Source organism: Acartia tonsa, chromosome 10 (genome assembly GCF_053477335.1).
Source record: "Acartia tonsa isolate MP-2025a chromosome 10, ASM5347733v1, whole genome shotgun sequence".
Taxonomy (NCBI): Eukaryota; Metazoa; Arthropoda; class Copepoda; order Calanoida; family Acartiidae; genus Acartia; species Acartia tonsa.
The window spans coordinates 44,914,544-44,931,950 of record NC_137269.1 but is presented as its reverse complement, the minus strand read 5'-3'; positions in this window follow the sequence as shown (position 1 = coordinate 44,931,950).

The following is a 17,407-nucleotide window of genomic DNA, read 5'->3' as shown; positions in this document are numbered from 1 at the left end:
AAGGACCACATAGAGTAGCTGCGCTGCCAAGAATTCACAGATTATATCTTTGTAATTACCATTACTTGCACTTTTCCTAATATCCAATAATTTTTGCATGCAACAATTTTTATTTTGCACTCTTTTTTAATGCATTAATAGCAAAGGGCCGGCAACTTTGGCCATCCAAACAAAATGCCAATCAGAAAAGGTTTCTTAAAGCATTGGTTTGTGGACAAAACATGTGATGGGAGGGGGGAATAAGGGAAAAATACCCTTTAAAAAAATCGTGTTTTAACAAATTTTGTAAAACAAATTGTAAGTTTTAATCCCCAGTACCACCCCCCTATACAAAATTTTAGGTAAAATGCAACCTCCCCCCCACTTCCCATGAAAACTTGTAAACCCTTTAAAAGATAAATATTAATAAGTTACTCGCAAAAAAAGTTGAATTACCCACATTATTTAAATTTTTAATCCCCCCCACCAAAAAGAAAATAAAAAGCTTTGAGGTTTTTGTTTGTAGAGGATATCTAAGAAATTTCAATTTAATCAAAATATAATAAAAAAAACTATATTGCAAAAAAATTTGCCATAGGTTGCAAAGCCTTAGTAGGTCGAGCGCGCGATTCCTTGGTTTATGGAATTTAATATGCATTTATAAAATCTGCGCGCGCGCGCACTCTCACCCACCGATTAAAGGTGTTTTCTCCTGTCAACAAAAATTTTATGCTGAAAAATTGATAATTAAGTTTTGATGTATAAAATAGTTGTCTGATTCTTCTAAAATTTTATCACAATAGTTTATTTTGTGATTTGCCATTAACTTCCTTATTATAGCTATTTTTAATTAAATATTACTCATGCCTCTTGAGGCTTAGAGTGCAATCACTAGCAATATGTAAAGCATAGCTAAATGATTGAAAAGTGTATTGGAAAAACAAGTTAGAAGAGGATAGGAAAATAGCCTAAAACCATAACCTATTTATATAATAGGATTTACAGAATTTAGTAAATCAATTATAGCTAATTTTTGGGTTGAAATCTGGATATATGAATGTTTTGTATTTAACAATACTATATTTGTTTTATCAATTGTATAAAAAAATATAAAAAATAGTAGTTTAGCGTAAACAAATAAACACCCCCTCACCAATGCATCTGGTCTTAAAAAAGCATATTTTCAAGATTTTAACTAGTTTTTAAATAGATGTCTGGATAGAATAAAATTAGACCATAGTTGCAAGGAGGGAGGGGACATTGGACTGTAAATTATACTGATTATACTCAAAGTTTTATAAATGCTTTATTTCAATCTTAGGCTCAAAAACTGTTGTAGAAATTTTATTGGTTGTTTCCAGGTAGCAGTGTCAAACTTTTGAACCATTTTTTTAAATTAAAGAAGGGTCAAGTTTGTTTATCATCATTGGTGTTGAACATCTTTTTAATTTTCATTGTCTTATCCCCTAAGATCCCTGACAAAAAGTTGCAAATAAAACTGGATTCCCAGATAATAACTTTATTTTTACACATTTTATAAAAATAAGAGTTTTTGAAACTTCAAGAATTTTAAATCTTAAATAATTAGGCCCCAGTAAAGTCTGTATCAGCACTTTACCTGTTTAGATATTATTTTATCGTTCATTGTCTTATACCTGTTTCAAGGGCGTCCAAGCTTTGTCATTGGGGGGGGGGGTATCTTTACATAATACAGGCAAGGACGTCCAAGCTTTTTTTAATTTTTGGGGGGAGATGAAAATTCATTGAGAGGGGGGGGATAATCACCCCATTATCCCCCCCCCCCCTCCTATTAGACGTCCTTGAACTGTTTTATAACAATTCAATAACCCTGTAGAAAATTACGGAAATACTTTTTAGGAGATGAAAAACGACAGGGCTAAAAATGAATCAACTTTGATTGGTCTTTTAATTGAAGGACTTTTTTCTTAAACTTTATAGTGTACAAACAGATCTATTGTATAGATGTATATACAGACAACTACCTCCTTTCCTTTTTCAAAGACCTCTTTCGTCTGCTTCTAAATTATTTTCTGCTACTTGGCTGTGAAAATATAAGCGACTCCATTGGTTGATTTTCAATGACCCAATAGAAAGGTTGCACAAGGCGGTTGCGATGGGAAGATACAGTTATTTAACCATTTCTCCCACTAGTGTTTTACTTAAATGTGTACATTCATAGTAGCTAACTAAAATTGATAAAATTTGAGTTTTTATATCAGAAGTAAAACAAAGTTTAGAGAGGGATGTGACATTAGACTGCAAATTATACTGTTGTCCATAGTTTTATAAACATTAAACATGTTTTATCATTCGGAGGCTGTATAAACACATCTTATATATTAAATCTTGTTTGGGTTGTACAGACTAAGGAGTGCCCATCTTTTTAACCAACCGTTTTAATCTACAGAAGGGGTTATTTGTATATTATTTATTGGTGGTATACATTAAATTATTACTTGTCTTATCTCTAAATAATAATATTTTTTGTAATTGTACATTCCAGTTTAAAATCATAATCAACTTTTAATTTTAAGGTCTCTTCAGCTAGTTAATTCAAAATTGATTTGACAACCGAATTTTTGACATTTGCTTTACAGTACAGTATCGAAGCTAACTTATAACAAAAAAGGGCCATTATCCTTTTATAAATGTAACATGATGTCTATATGTCTGTTTGTATGTACACTTTACAATGTAGCTTCTCATAGGTACTGGAAGGTTTCATAACTTTTTTTGAACAGAGTACCATCACCAAAGATAAAAAGCCCCTAGAAATTATGACCAACCCCAGTATTTTTACCTGTCTTATAAAAACCGCAAATGAAAATGGAGGAGGGGAGAGCTGATTTACTCCCCTCTCCAACCTCAAGAGCTAGATTGTTCTATTTATAGTAAAAAACCATATAGGACTAATTTATTTTATTGAAGTGTATCTCCAATATCACAAGAAAATGGCTCTTCCAAAAATCTATCCTTTTGCCCCCCCCCCCCTCCAATTTTTGCTTTCATAATCTTATCTGTATATATGTTTAAATGAAGAAAAAAAAGATTATCTTTTATTATTGACAGCATTCGCTGAAATTATCCATTTTTGTCCTTGTTTCAGAACTGCAATTTCTATTGAATATCTTGGATGTTTATTGCATCAGAAATATGCAAGTTGGTACAACTGGTTTATCCAGGGACGGGACAATGGAATGTTTATTACACCAGTCCCCAAAGTTTTAAAATAACGATTTCTTATTCATTGTCTCATAACTTTGGGTACTTTTTTGAATTTTGATTGGTTGGTTCATGGTCCAAACGTTTTAATTATAATCTACAGAAGAGGTAATTTTGTTGATCATCAACGGGGAAGGAAATAAATTTATCGGCCATTGTCTTATCTCTTTAGATCCCTGGATGAAACAAGGTTCACAACATCCATAACAAGCCAAAGCTGACCAAAAAATTCCCGGATTTTACCATCTAAAAAACAGTTTATCCATAATATTCTAAATTCTTAAAACAATATTTACTGTTTAAAAATTCTGAAATTTGAAAGTTTTAGTTAGATAGGACCATTTTATCAAGTTTTCTTTAGCCATTCTTTGCCCTGAACAAGTGAACAAAACTGCTATTTGTAGAAAAACTTTGCTGAAAAAATGACAATTTCAGATAACCAGAATGCTTTAATTTCCCTGTAGGCATATTCAAGAGAAAAGAAACAGATAAAAGAGTTTTAACAAGGATGATAACTTATATTAGATGCAAAGCTTTTTGAAAAATACATACACAGGCAAGCATTAAAACCGTAGTGGGATAAAGTGTCTCAAAAAACAGCCATGTGACGCCATAAAAAAGAGGGGGATGACAGGAGAATTGGGAAAGAAAAACCCTAAAAAAGAGATGGATACTCCCTCATTTTTATGACGTCACATGGTTGATTTCTTGAGACATTTTGTCCCCCTACATTGAAACCATCAGATAATAAAAAAAAAAAAAAGTTAGAAAAATAAAAAGTGGAAAATCATACTTATGTAGGAGAAACTACATTACATTACATTAGAAAATTAATACCTCTATCTTGAATAGCATCTGAGAAAATATATTTATTTTTAATTCTTGGAAGAACAAACCTTAGTAATAAAGTAGCTTACTCTGCTAAAACAGTAAAATATATTTTTTTTTCTTCCATGGACTGAATTTGTCGAAAACCCAGAAAAAATGCTATTAGAACCTTTAAAGTATCAAATTGCACAAAAAGTGTACTTAATGACATTTTTCTGCATTTTTCCTTTTAATTGAATTAACCAAATATAGATTATTATCTTTTTAAATGTCTAAAAACAAGAGTAATTCTGCCAATTGTAACGCAGCTATAATCTGAATATAATATTTTTTTCACAATTGGATTGAAAATGTATAAACAGTCTAAAATTGGCGAAGAACAGAATACATGCTTGATATATATTTACAAAAAATATAAATTTATCTTTTCTCGTATTCATTCGAATCAGTTGGATAGGAACCGGTTCTCATCCATACGAAAAGACTATGTCTATCATCGTATTATATCCAGCTTTCTACGAATATAGAAATGTACAATCATAAGATTAAAACCAGTTTTTTAGCCCGTGCCTTCGGCAACTCGGGGCTAAAAAAACTTGTAATTGTACTTTCTATATCCGCGGAAAGGGGACGTTGCCGTTCCTGCAACTGGCAGAAATTTGTCAAAATTGTTTGTCTGGATGTAAATTCGACAGTAATTTGCCATATATCGTAGGTACCCTGACAAATATACATCTAACACAGGCATTTAAACATCCAAAATTGTCAATTATACATATATTTCTTGCCAATTTCACATCTAAAATTTTTTATATGTCAAAAATACATCTTGTACATTTTTATCAATGATAAACAGGACATATTGATCTAAGAAGATTTCTTAGATCCATGGGATCGTTAATCTCAAAAATTGATTCACATTCCAAGTATGTATTACAATGTGCACGTAACACTGTAGCTACTACTAATGCTCCTACTGAAAATGCTGCTATTAGACATGTTCTAACAAGTGTTAGTGGCAATTCTAACTTTCTAGCTAATGGGCGGGGCCAAAGGGGCAGACGGGGACATGGTCATGGACGTGGTGCTATTGAAAGTATAAGGCACAATTGTCAAAACTGTGACAAAAACTATTTAAGGGGTTATCTGCCACGGCACAGAGTTATATGTAAGGAGTCAATTACTATAGATTCCACCACTGTAGAAGATGCTCCTGCTGCTCTAGAAAATGGGACTGCAGAGTTTGAAGGTGTTGATGTTACATTATCTCAGATAGATGAAGATGTGTTTAATCTAGAGCAAAGCATCATCCATTAACAACCAGGGCCTAGTGGACAAATACAACCTGGTTTTTTACCCACCTATGCAACACAATAGATATGGTAGTGGGGACATGAGTGATGTATTAATTGATGACTTTGGTGTACTCTTTGGTAGAATTATAGCAAGATCAATGTCAAGGTCATCACAATCAACTGTATAAATTCAATTTTGAAGATTTTAAACATTTAACTATAATTTTAATATAATATTTATGCATGTTCTTGTATTGATAATAAATGTTTACTATACAGTTCACTATACTGTTCACTTTTGTTTATTATTAATTAAAATGTATAGGATGTATTTATGACATATAAAAAAGTTTAGATGTAAAATTGGCAAGAAATAGATGTTAAATTGACAATTTTGGATGTATAAATGCCTGTGTTAGATGTATTTATGGCGGTTACTTTAAGTATGACTGTATTTTTGGCAGAGGTTTTTACATTTTGACAAAAATACATCCAGCTGTAATTCTTCCAGTTGCAGGAACGCCATGTACCCGCGGAAAGCGGTTAATAATACGAAGAAATAAATAAATAACTATTATAGCATAAAAAATATAATGTAAATCAAACAGAATTATAATTACGTCATACAGTTAGGGAGTTGAATCCATTTTTATAGAAGCAGAAATATAATCTATGATTATGGTTTGGACCCTCTAAAACTGTAATCTACCCTTCCACTTTCCCCTCTCTTGGTGAAGATATCTTCAACGCCGATACGATTTTTGAAATATAAGATTCTACTTTTGTCTCTCTTGTTGAAGATATCTTCAACAAGAGAGGGGAAAGTGGAAGGGTAGATTACAGTTTTAGAGGGTCCAAACCATAATCATAGATTATATTTCTGCTTCTATAAAAATGGATTCAACTCCCTAACTGTCATAGACAGACGGACAAAGTGAGTTGCAAGAAAAATTAGCTGGCTATCTTCGTTTTAAGCTAAGAAAATATATCATTTCAATGTTTCCGTCGAATATTAAAATGTGTACTATAAATGACAGACAAACATATTTGCCCTTGCTTTCAAAAAGCAGCAAACTAAATTTTGTACACTACACTAATGGATTTAAATGGATATTGTGCGAGATTCTTGCATACACTGACAAAATGTTTATTCCAGCTGGCTTATATAACGATACCCCCCTTCCACCACCTTTACACTATCAGATTACCTCCTAATGGAGGAACGAAGTAACCAATAAATGATAACAATAGAAACAACCTAAGGTGAGGACGAAATTTCATCTGTCATAATATCCACGTATTTTTATATCCATTACTAAACTATTTATATTTTTGCTTATTTCTTTGTCTAATCTTGTATCTGGTTCCAGGGAGGGAGGGGACATTGAGCTGTTTATTACACTAGTCACCATCTTTTTTAAATAATGTTTTCTTATTTGTAGACTTGACAACTTTGATGACTCTCATTGAATTTGATTGGACGGTTCATTAAGTTAAGTGTCCAAACGTTTAAACCATTCTTTATTTATTTTACAAAAGGGGTTATTTATAAATCCATTTATCAACCACTGTATTTTTTCTTCAGATCCCTGAGTTGAATCTCGTTCACATTTTGAATCCTTATGTAATAAAAACAAGTTTTGGCATGAGTATTTACTTTTTTTAAATGTCCTTAAAAGATTAATAACAACAAGTTTGTTAATTATTTATACAGTTTGTTAGATCTCCATCTCTTAATTTTTTACTTAGCTGGAAATAAGACGTATCAGCGATTTCTCTCAAAGGGTTGAGTCGAGCACAGAGTTCCTTCTCATTTTAGAATTAATTTGAAATAAGCAGTTTTTTCGAGTTATGAAGTATAGATTAAAAACTCAGACAAATACCTGGCCTAAGTGGTGAGGGTTCTTATCGTCTGCTAGCAAATTGCTTTCTGCTATTTTGCAGCGACTTGGATGATATTTCAAGAATAAATTGAAAGTCGGCATAGGGTCACGAGGTGGGGACATAGAGTTATTTATCCACATCAAATATTGAAAAATTTGGAGATACAGCCAGCAAAATGTAGAAATACTTAAAATCATAACAATTTATTGTGAATCCCTTTAAATAATCAGATAAATCTCTCAAATTAGTTTTCAATCAGAAGGAAAGGTTACAAGGCTAATCTTTCAGGGATATAAAGGGATAAGACAATGGCCGTTAATTTTATCTACATCCCCAATGATGATACACAAGATTACCTGTTGCGTAGATTATAATTAGTGGTTTAAATGTTTAAACTCAATAGGCAAAATCTATTATTTGATATGCTATCCTTGTATTTAGTGAAATGATATTTTTCTTTGTATAAAATAATAAAAATTAATTTCTTGTTTTAAATTTGTCCTAATTTTATCTAGCGAAACTAGTCATTTAATTCGTTGGGGTGATATTCTCCTGCGATTTGACTAAAGTGATCATCTAGAGAAGCCAGAGGATCATCTGCTTGCTATTGGATGCGAAACACCCAGGGATATGTAGTTAAGTAACATCCAACAGACAACCAATCCTGAAAGTCTGTCCTATCTGTGCATGGTAAAGGGTTGCACCTGTTTAAGCACTAAGGCATTCCCCCTGACTGTTGGTGTCACGTGCCATACATTGAGCAGTATCAACAATTTTTCACGTTTCTTGTATGACGCGATGTGGACCAGAATAAAACAAAAAACTCTGCCGACATCAAGCAGGCATGCTATCATTTACACTAATGTTGCAGTTTTTGTAGCGAAACTTTCTTTTTCCGTATGTATGTACATAAGTCAGGCCGTCCGAAACACATTGTGGGAAATGTGATTTTTTTCGGGAGCTTTTTCAAATAGATTGCTGTTTTTTTATGGGGGAGGGTTGAAGTGAAGAGATTAAAATAAAAACTAATAATCCCGTTATATTAAGATGTAAGCTTTTTTTGTCTGTAGTAAAGAATCTCGCTCACCGCTAAACCAATATGGTTTTGGTTTGGTTTTATGCCATTTTTCTTTCATTTTCCATTCCTTTGAATTTAGAGCCCCTAAATGCCAGGGGCGCAGCAGCTAGTATATTGGTATATCAAGCACTACATATGTAGAAAATTATTGAAGAATGGACAAAATACTTCTTATTTCCATTCTTTTTGATTGTGTTTAAATGAGAATTCCCTAAAGTTAGAATATGCTTAAACAATGAGTTTTTTTAAAGTAACTTGTTCTTATGTCACAGGAACTTTTAAGTTTTTTGGTAGTGGGACAAACCGACTCAAAATCAGCCATGTGATGTCATAAAAATGAGGGATTATTCATCTTTTTTAGGGGTTGTCTTTACCACTTCTCCTCTCATCTCCCCCATTTTTATGACGTCACATAGGTGATTTTTGAGTCACTTTGTCCCACTACATTTTTTTAAAAACCTGTCGAATCTGGATTAAACATTGAACTTAACTGAACCAACAAAATTTACAATCAGGAAGATAAAAAATAATTGTACTGTTATGATACCTTTTTTTACTAAAAAACATTTTAATCTTTAAGGGACAGGGTTAGGGCCTTAAAAGCCCTCCCCCCTCAAAGGGTTGTTTTATCCGGGGACATGCAAATTTTTTTCTCCCCAATAGCTCTAATATGAGCTTAGGTAACAGATTAAGGTCTTAAAAGTTAAGGTTTGAATATCATGTTTCGTTTAAAACATGTATTTCAAATTCAATTATAACGTTTTAAAAACAAATGTAAACTCTATAGAAAGTTATCTATGTGTTAAACATACAAATATTACAACAAAAGCCTTTTTTTCAAAGAACCGTAGTCTTATCAAATAGGCTGATTCAAACAATCAAGCAAAAACCCTCACCCATTGATAGACTATTTCAGGGACCGAAATTTCATAGGGGGAGTGTAAAATGGGCTGTTTATTACACCCGTCCCCAAAGTTTTACAATGATGTTTTCTTAATCGTTGGCTTAAAAACTTTGTAGACTTTTATTGAATTTTGGTTCATTTAGTTGAGTGTCCAAATGTTTCAACTACTAATTGTAATTTACGGAAGGGGTAATTGTGTTTATTATCACTGGGAATGTACGTACATCCTTATAATAAAGTAACAGGATGTTTGTGTGTCTGTGTGTTTGTGTGTTTGTTAGTACCAAATGATCTCGCTAACCGCTGAACCGATCGGGTTCTCCTTAACAGGGTAGCTTCTCAAAGGTCCCGGGAAGGTTTATAACTATAACTATTCTATAAATGACAAAAAAATCAAAAAAAATTAAATTTATGGGAGACTTCAACGTCAAATAAAGAGGTATTGTACGTAAAAAATTATCGTAGAGACTTTAACGAACAAAAACATTTAAAGTGCCACTAGAGGCCTCTAGGGGCGTAGCCGCTAGTTGTACATATATTAACAGGCCATTCTAATTCCTTTAGGTCCCAGCTGGTAATATCAAAACCCTCAGGTATCTAAAAAGGTATAAGACAATGCTCGATGAATTGATGTACAACCCTAATGATTATAACAAAATTACACCTTCTAGTGCTTAAAATAAGTGGTAGAAACGTTTGAACATTTGACTTTATTAAACAACCAATCCAAATTCAATGAAGTCCACAAGGTTGTTAAACCATCGAATCTGAAAACGTCATTATAGAAAATTGGGGACTAGTGTAATAAACAGCCCATTGTCCCCTTTCTCATTTTGCAAAACCATAGCATGGCATATAATTGTGTGAGTATTTTAATCTGTAGCTGGGGCTTTTGGAGCACATATCTATTACGCAGCTACGCTCTAATTTAAACATCTTTTACGATGTCTAGACGTACACTAGAGCTAGAAACAACCTGAAAAGTGCATTTTTCGACCCTTTTACACCAAGGTGCTGTCACAAATGTTGAGATATTTACCTTTACCTCATACGGGCGGGGATGTTGTCCATGACACTTAAACGCCAGGGCCAAAAACCCAGGATAACTAGGGGGAACCAAACGTCTCCTTTTCTGTCCAAACACTCGGGGTATTACGTTAAGTAACTCCCATCAGACAACCAACTCTTTGATTGCACGACCTTTGTCTAAGAAGTCCTAACTGTGCATGTTAATGAGTTGCGCCTGTTTTGGGCCAAGACATTACCCCTACTCTAACTATTAATGTCGCGCATCAGACATTGTAGCAGTAGGAACCATTTTTAACATCTTCAGTGACGAATTGTTAAGCCATGTTCGTGAGTAAACGTTGAGTTTTGAATGAAACGCACACGAAAATTTTGACTCTTCCACAAACTTAAATCGAAATCTTGATACCCCGTCAGCTGTATCAGGTGTACATGTATCTGGGGGGTTTAGACTATTTTCAAAGGAGGTGTAGAGGAATAGGTTGGTGGATATCCTACCCTCTCTCCCTTTCTGCACCAATCTGATTAGATTTGTATTTTGTGTCTATTATTAGGAAACCAAAGTAGAAATATCTTATCCTTGTATATAAGTTACAGTAGGTAAACTTTACATTGTAAAGTGTCGGTTGATCTGTAGCGAAGGTCCTTGCTAACTGCTAAACCTTAATTGTTCCCTAAATAGTAAAGCTTCTTATATGTTAAAGGATTTTTTTCTTTTTTGGGAAGGGCACCTCCACACTCTTGCTCTAGAAACTCCCCCCCCCCCCCGCCCCCTATCTCAAGTGCCCCTATTGGCTCTAGGAGAGTAGCAGCTAGCAGAAAAATGACATTAAACTGTATACTTTATAATAACTAACCGATTTTACGCGAGTTGTCTTTATGTCACTGTAAAGGAGCACCATCTTGGACCAGCAGTTAGCAAAATCCTCACCTATAGACAGACAGACATCTTGTTTAATGCATCTTTATTTAATGCAAATACATCAAATGTATCAGAGCCCCTTTTAAGAGGGATTTGTAACCCAACAATTTTGACGTCGTTGATCATTGTTTGCAAGAATTTTATTTAACCCGCGACTTTGACTGCACGACTAAATTGCACAACATGAATATAAAATAATTTCATTACAATTATAATCATTTATAAAAGGCGGGCCTTTGCTATAATTATGGACTGTCTTTATGGTTAGCTAGTCTTTATGTTAAGCTAGCTCATTTCTAGAGGAATTTTTTCTGCGAATATTTTTCTCTTGGGAGGGTGGTGGTACCATTCTTCAAAATAGCCGTAAACCTTCCCTGAACCTACATAAGCTCAGAAGCTACATTGTTAAGGAGAACCATATTGGTTTAGTGGTTTTCGAGATCCTTCGGTACAGACACACAGACATTATGTTAATATAAGGATTGTATAAATTTAACAAATTTTTAATGTAAAGCAAAGTACAAAGTAAAAATTATATTTTGAATGTTTTCATCCTTGTTCATTGTTTTTTATAAATAGAGATTGGCAACTGCACGTCAACCACATTTAAACCGCAGAAATTAGAACTTTCAAAAGTTTTTAATCAGTTAAGCGGTGCAGTGGGAGCTTAAGGAATACTAAAATATATTATAAATTGATGTACATTCCCAATTGTGATAAACATATTTACTGTTCATTAAAATTATAGGTTTAAAAGCTTGGATACAACTACTCGAACCTACCAATCAAAATTCAAAGAAGTACTTAAAGTTTTTTACCCTAAAAGATATTATTATTATTATAAAACTATAAATAAGTCCCCTCCCTCCTTGGTTGAATTTTTCCACAAACACAACAAGGATGTTTTATTTTGTATGTCTTATTGTCTGTCTGTCTATAATCAAGAAACTTTATAACCATTGAACCGAAATGGTTCTCCTTTACAATGTAGCTTTTCATAGGTCCTGGGAGGGTTTATAACTATTTTAGGGGGAGGGTACCATCCCCCTCCCAAGAGATATCATCCCTAGAAAAAATACCCCCCTGATTTTTTTTCCGTTTATTATTAAAATTCTAAAGTAAAAATGGGGGGAAGATCGACTTCCATCCCCCCACTTTAAGAGCCCCTAGAAGCCTCTAGGGGCATAGTTTTGTGGCGAAACAGGTATGAATGGCGACTGCCGCACCCTGATTATATGCATGCACCGTTTGTTTTAACACTGTGTAAATAGCAAAATAATGTAAATTGATCCTAAGTTCAAAATTTTAATTGGATTGGGTTAATAGCGACTACAAGTCAGGTATCTTAAGAGATAACACCATAGGAGGGGGGGTTAAAAATACGTTAGATTACCCCCCCCCCCCCTCTCGAAAAGCTTTGATATCCTTGGATAGGACTAAATATAATTTGATGTAAAGTACAATTTCTAATGATGATAAATACAATAACCCCTTTGTAGATTATAGTAATAGGTGAAGTAAATGTTGTTATAGTGTTAGAGATCAAATAAATTATAACTTTGACCATTTTGGGTTTTGTTTATTTTAACCACATGCAGTAATCTAAAGGGATAAGACAATGGCCGATAAATTGATGCAATCACTAATGATGATACACAAACTATCCCTTCTGTAGATTTCAACACTCAACTTAAGGAACCAACCAATCAAAAATCAATAAAAAGTTCCCAGAGTTGTTTATCCAATGAATAAGAAAAAGTTATTATAAAACCTTGAAGACAAGTGTAATAAACAGCCCAATGTCCCTTCTCTCTCTGACCACATGTCAAAACACATGCGACTCCTTATAATATAACATAGTATGTAAAAAATGATTTAACATGAAGACATTATAAGTGGGTGGGAGGTTAATTTTATTTTGATAATTAACATTTAAAAAATCAATATTTCTAAAAGAAAATACATTTATTACCATAGATAGATAATCAGACATTATAATCACTCCAACTTAAAAAAGATTTTTGCATAGATTACTAATTTCTACGTCCAAAGACTATAGTGGATGGGTGTGGGGATTACAAAAATAGCCTAAAACCACCCATTGACATTTATAAAGCTGCCTCTAAAAGTACAACCATTCCAGACCACTATTTCCCGAGAACTTTAGCTTGAGACAAAATAAATCTTACTACTTTATATAATACTAGCGGCTGCGCACCTAGCATCTAGTGGCAATGTATTCTAAGGGGAGGGCTGTAAAATAGCCTAAAACCATCTTTAAGATATAAACTTTTATTTTAATTTTATTAAAATTGTTAACGTCAATTAAAAATTCACTAAAGTTTTAGGATTCTTTAGATTTTTTTTAAAAAAAGAACCGTTGTAATATTTAATAAGGTTTAGCTTTTCATCTATTTTTTTTTAAATTGTAATTTGTTCCCTAAGCTGGCTTACAGATTGCTGCCGAAAAAATTGTAAAATAAAGCGGTTAAGTAAGCTAAAGTAATATTTTTTTTAGTTTTCAAAACGACCGATTCTAGGGTTAGTGCTTTTGGCCTGATTTAAATCATATTGGTTAGGATTTAGATTTGAAAATTATTTATTAATATTTTATGCTTTCCCTTAAAGAGCCAGCAGGGCCTATACCCGTGGTGCCCTAATTCTAGTACCCTATTTAATCTAACCTAACCTGACCTAAATATAAATAAACTACCACTCCCCCCCCCCCATTTTTTTAATTATCTATTTTAGAAATAAGGAGGTTTGGTTCTGTACTCTACAGGGCACTTTGACTGAAAATTACTTTATCACCCCTTCTTCCCTTGAGGCCGGCTAGGTACAACGCTGGACGTTGTTCTTGTATATTGTTACATAGAGGGATGGGACATTGGGCTGTTTATTATACACTAGTCATCAAAGTTGTATAATAACGTTTTCTTACTCGTGGGAACTAAGTTGTAATATAAAGGGTAATTTTGTGTGTCCTTATTGATGTCTACAATTATTGGTCATTGTCTTATCCCTTTAGTTTCCTGATATTGTTAATATCATTAAGCCTAAAATAGAGAGCTGAGTATCTAAGTGTTAATAAGCCGGACACTAATGACCTTAGCATTGATTTACCATCTTCTAGTTTTAGGCATAATGAGCCATCATAAATAAATTGTAAAAGGTGTAAAACAACACACCATATAAATGCGTTTTTAACATCAGGAATTAAGGGAAAGTTAAGTGTAAAATAATTTTTATCATTATATTATAGTAATTGGATGTATGTCTGTGTGTTTGTTTCTGTAGCATAAGATCTCGCTTACTGCTCAACCGATATGGTTCCCCTTTACAATGAAGCTTTGTATAGGTCATAGGAAGGCTTGTAACTATTTTTGGGGAGGATACCTCTACCCTCCCAAGAGGTATCGATCCTGAAAAAAACAAAGCCAAATTGTTTTTACTTTTTCTTTTAAAACCAAAATGTAAAGTAGTTAATGTAGCGGGCTAAAATAACGACCCCAGCCCCCTCTCCATCCAAAGCCCGCTACTGGATGAATGAACTGACCAATATATGATATCCATGTTAGCAACCTAAATTGACGACAATTTCCTCTGTCATAATATCCACGTATATACCTAAATTAGTGTCATACAGGTAAATGTTAGAGTTGCATGTTAAATGCAGTTTAAAAGTCCAACAAACTGTTTACCCTGTACCCACGTGTATTCTATATACATTATTACCATTACTTTACATCCCTGAAAAGGTATAAAGCAGCGCCATTGTTTTGCATAACATCAGATACAAATATTGGGGAGTTTATATTAAAGGGGTTGTTTACAATTTAGTTAAAATAAATTATAGTTTTAAACACTTTTTCTCATTCGTTGGCTTATAACTCTTATTACATTGATTTAATCTTAATTGTTTGATTTTATCTAGAAATGTCCAAACTTTTTTACCAATAATCTTAATATACAAAAAAGGCTATTTTCAACCACTAATTTTAATCTACGGAAGGGGTAATTTTGTGTATCATCATGTAAAAAGAGAGAGAAGAGATATAGAAAACCGAATATTTAATTTAATAATAATGGAAGGCATTTTCTGACAAACTCAATTAAAGCTTTGTCAAAGATTAAACATAAAAACCCCTAAATAAAATGTCTGATATGCCCCGATCAAGAAAAAAACTAAAAGCAAAGCATCCCAGTTTACTTATTTGGAAGAAACTGCAACAATTACCATGCGCAAATAGTCCAGATAGATGCATGCATGGATAACTATTACTATGCGCCAATAGTCCAGATAGACACACAAATGGATAACTATTACTATTAGCAAATATACCAGATAGATACATGAATGGATAACTATTACCATTTGCAAATAGTCCAGATAGATACATGAATACATAACTATTACCATGCGCAAATAGTTTAGATAGATACATGAATGGATAACTATTACCATTTGCAAATAGTCCAGATAGATACATAAATGGATAACTATTACCATGCGCAAATAGTCCAGATAGATACATGAATGGATAACTATTACCATGCGCAAATAGTCCAGATAGATACATGAATGATAAATATTACCATGCGCAATTAGTCCAGATAGATGAATGGATAACTGTGCATTAAGACATTGTTGACTTCGGTTCTTTAGAATATATTTGGGAGATTAACCTTCTATCTATTTAAGTTCTAAATAAAAATATATGAATTTTTAATTAGGTGAGGTAAACCTGTCCCCTCTCCAACTCGTACAAAAATTACTTTATGTATTTCTTTTTTTGGGGGGGGGGGAGAGTTGGGGAATTTTGATTGGACAATGAAAAAAAAATTTATCAGGCTAGGTGTTAAGGTATTTGTCTTACATATTTATTTATATCAATGTAAGGCTATGAAATCCCAAATTTCAAATTTTATGGGATTTGGACTAGGCCTAATTTCTGTTTGAATAAGAAGAATTTAAGATTCATATTTTAATAGCGCATAAAAACTAATAGTAATCTGCAAAAATTAAGAACTAAAATATCTTTTAAAATACTACATTTGCCATTTTAGTTGAAACTTATCAACTCTTGCATCCAACTTACGATGCCTTGCAAAATATTTACACAAATTTATGTGTTATGCGTTTATGCGGGGAGCTAAGTAGAGTAAAGGCGGGGATTAGGGATTGGAACGGGTTAGAATCTCGGCCAAAAATTTGTCATAACGGAATTCGTTAAACAAATATTATTGATAGTTAAAGAGGGTGAATAAAACTGGTGCAAATCATTAACATTCTCAGTTAGGACTTACCGACAAAAGTCGTGCAATCAAAGGGGTATAAGTCTGTTGGACTGTAATGCAAGTAATCATTAAATTTAAGATATCTTTTAATACAAAATAGTTTATGAAAGTATTATCCTGCGTTCCTGATTATGTGTTTTCTAGCTCATTGAACACATAACAATGGTTGTTTCAAGATGGTATCTAAAACACAGGGATCAAGGGACTCATAACCATTATAAAAAACTTGTCTATATGTAAAACAGCTACATTTATGGAAAAGTAATTTCATGTCAAATAAATTTTTATTAGATATGAACAAATAGAAGGAATTCAGGGAAGTCAATCTTTTACATTTTTCAAAATCAGTTGAGAGGTTTAAACCTGGCCCAAATATTTTTTAATTAATCTAAACAGGTTTAAATTTAAGATTCGTCGCGGCTGACGCGCGGCTGCCGAGCTATTACAAAAAAGGTAGAAAATTAATTTTGTTAGAGTAACGTGGTTATTTCTCATGGATTATGGGTACATTTTAACTAACATTGATTAAAATTCTACTAAAAACTATGTTTTTTTTTCTCGACTATTTAAAGCTGTTCTAAAATATTTATTTATCGCATCGTATTATGAACATCTTTCCGCATCATCAAAATAAAAAAATTCAAGATTAATTCAAGGGGCCAAAAATCCTGGGGACGCAGCCGATATACGTTATGATTAAAGTGAAAGAATATGTAACTTTACCCACGGGGTTGGGATCCTATGCCGACTTTCAATTGGATCTTCGATAGTTGTCTGGGTTATACATTTAGTATCCTCATAATAAAGTAACAGGAAGCCTGTTTGTTTATCTGTATTGAAGGATTTAGCTAATCGCTGACCCGATCTGGTTCTCATTAACAGGGTAGCTTCTCATAGTTCCCGGGAATGTTTATAACTATAACTAACGAGACTTGAACGGAAAAAAGACA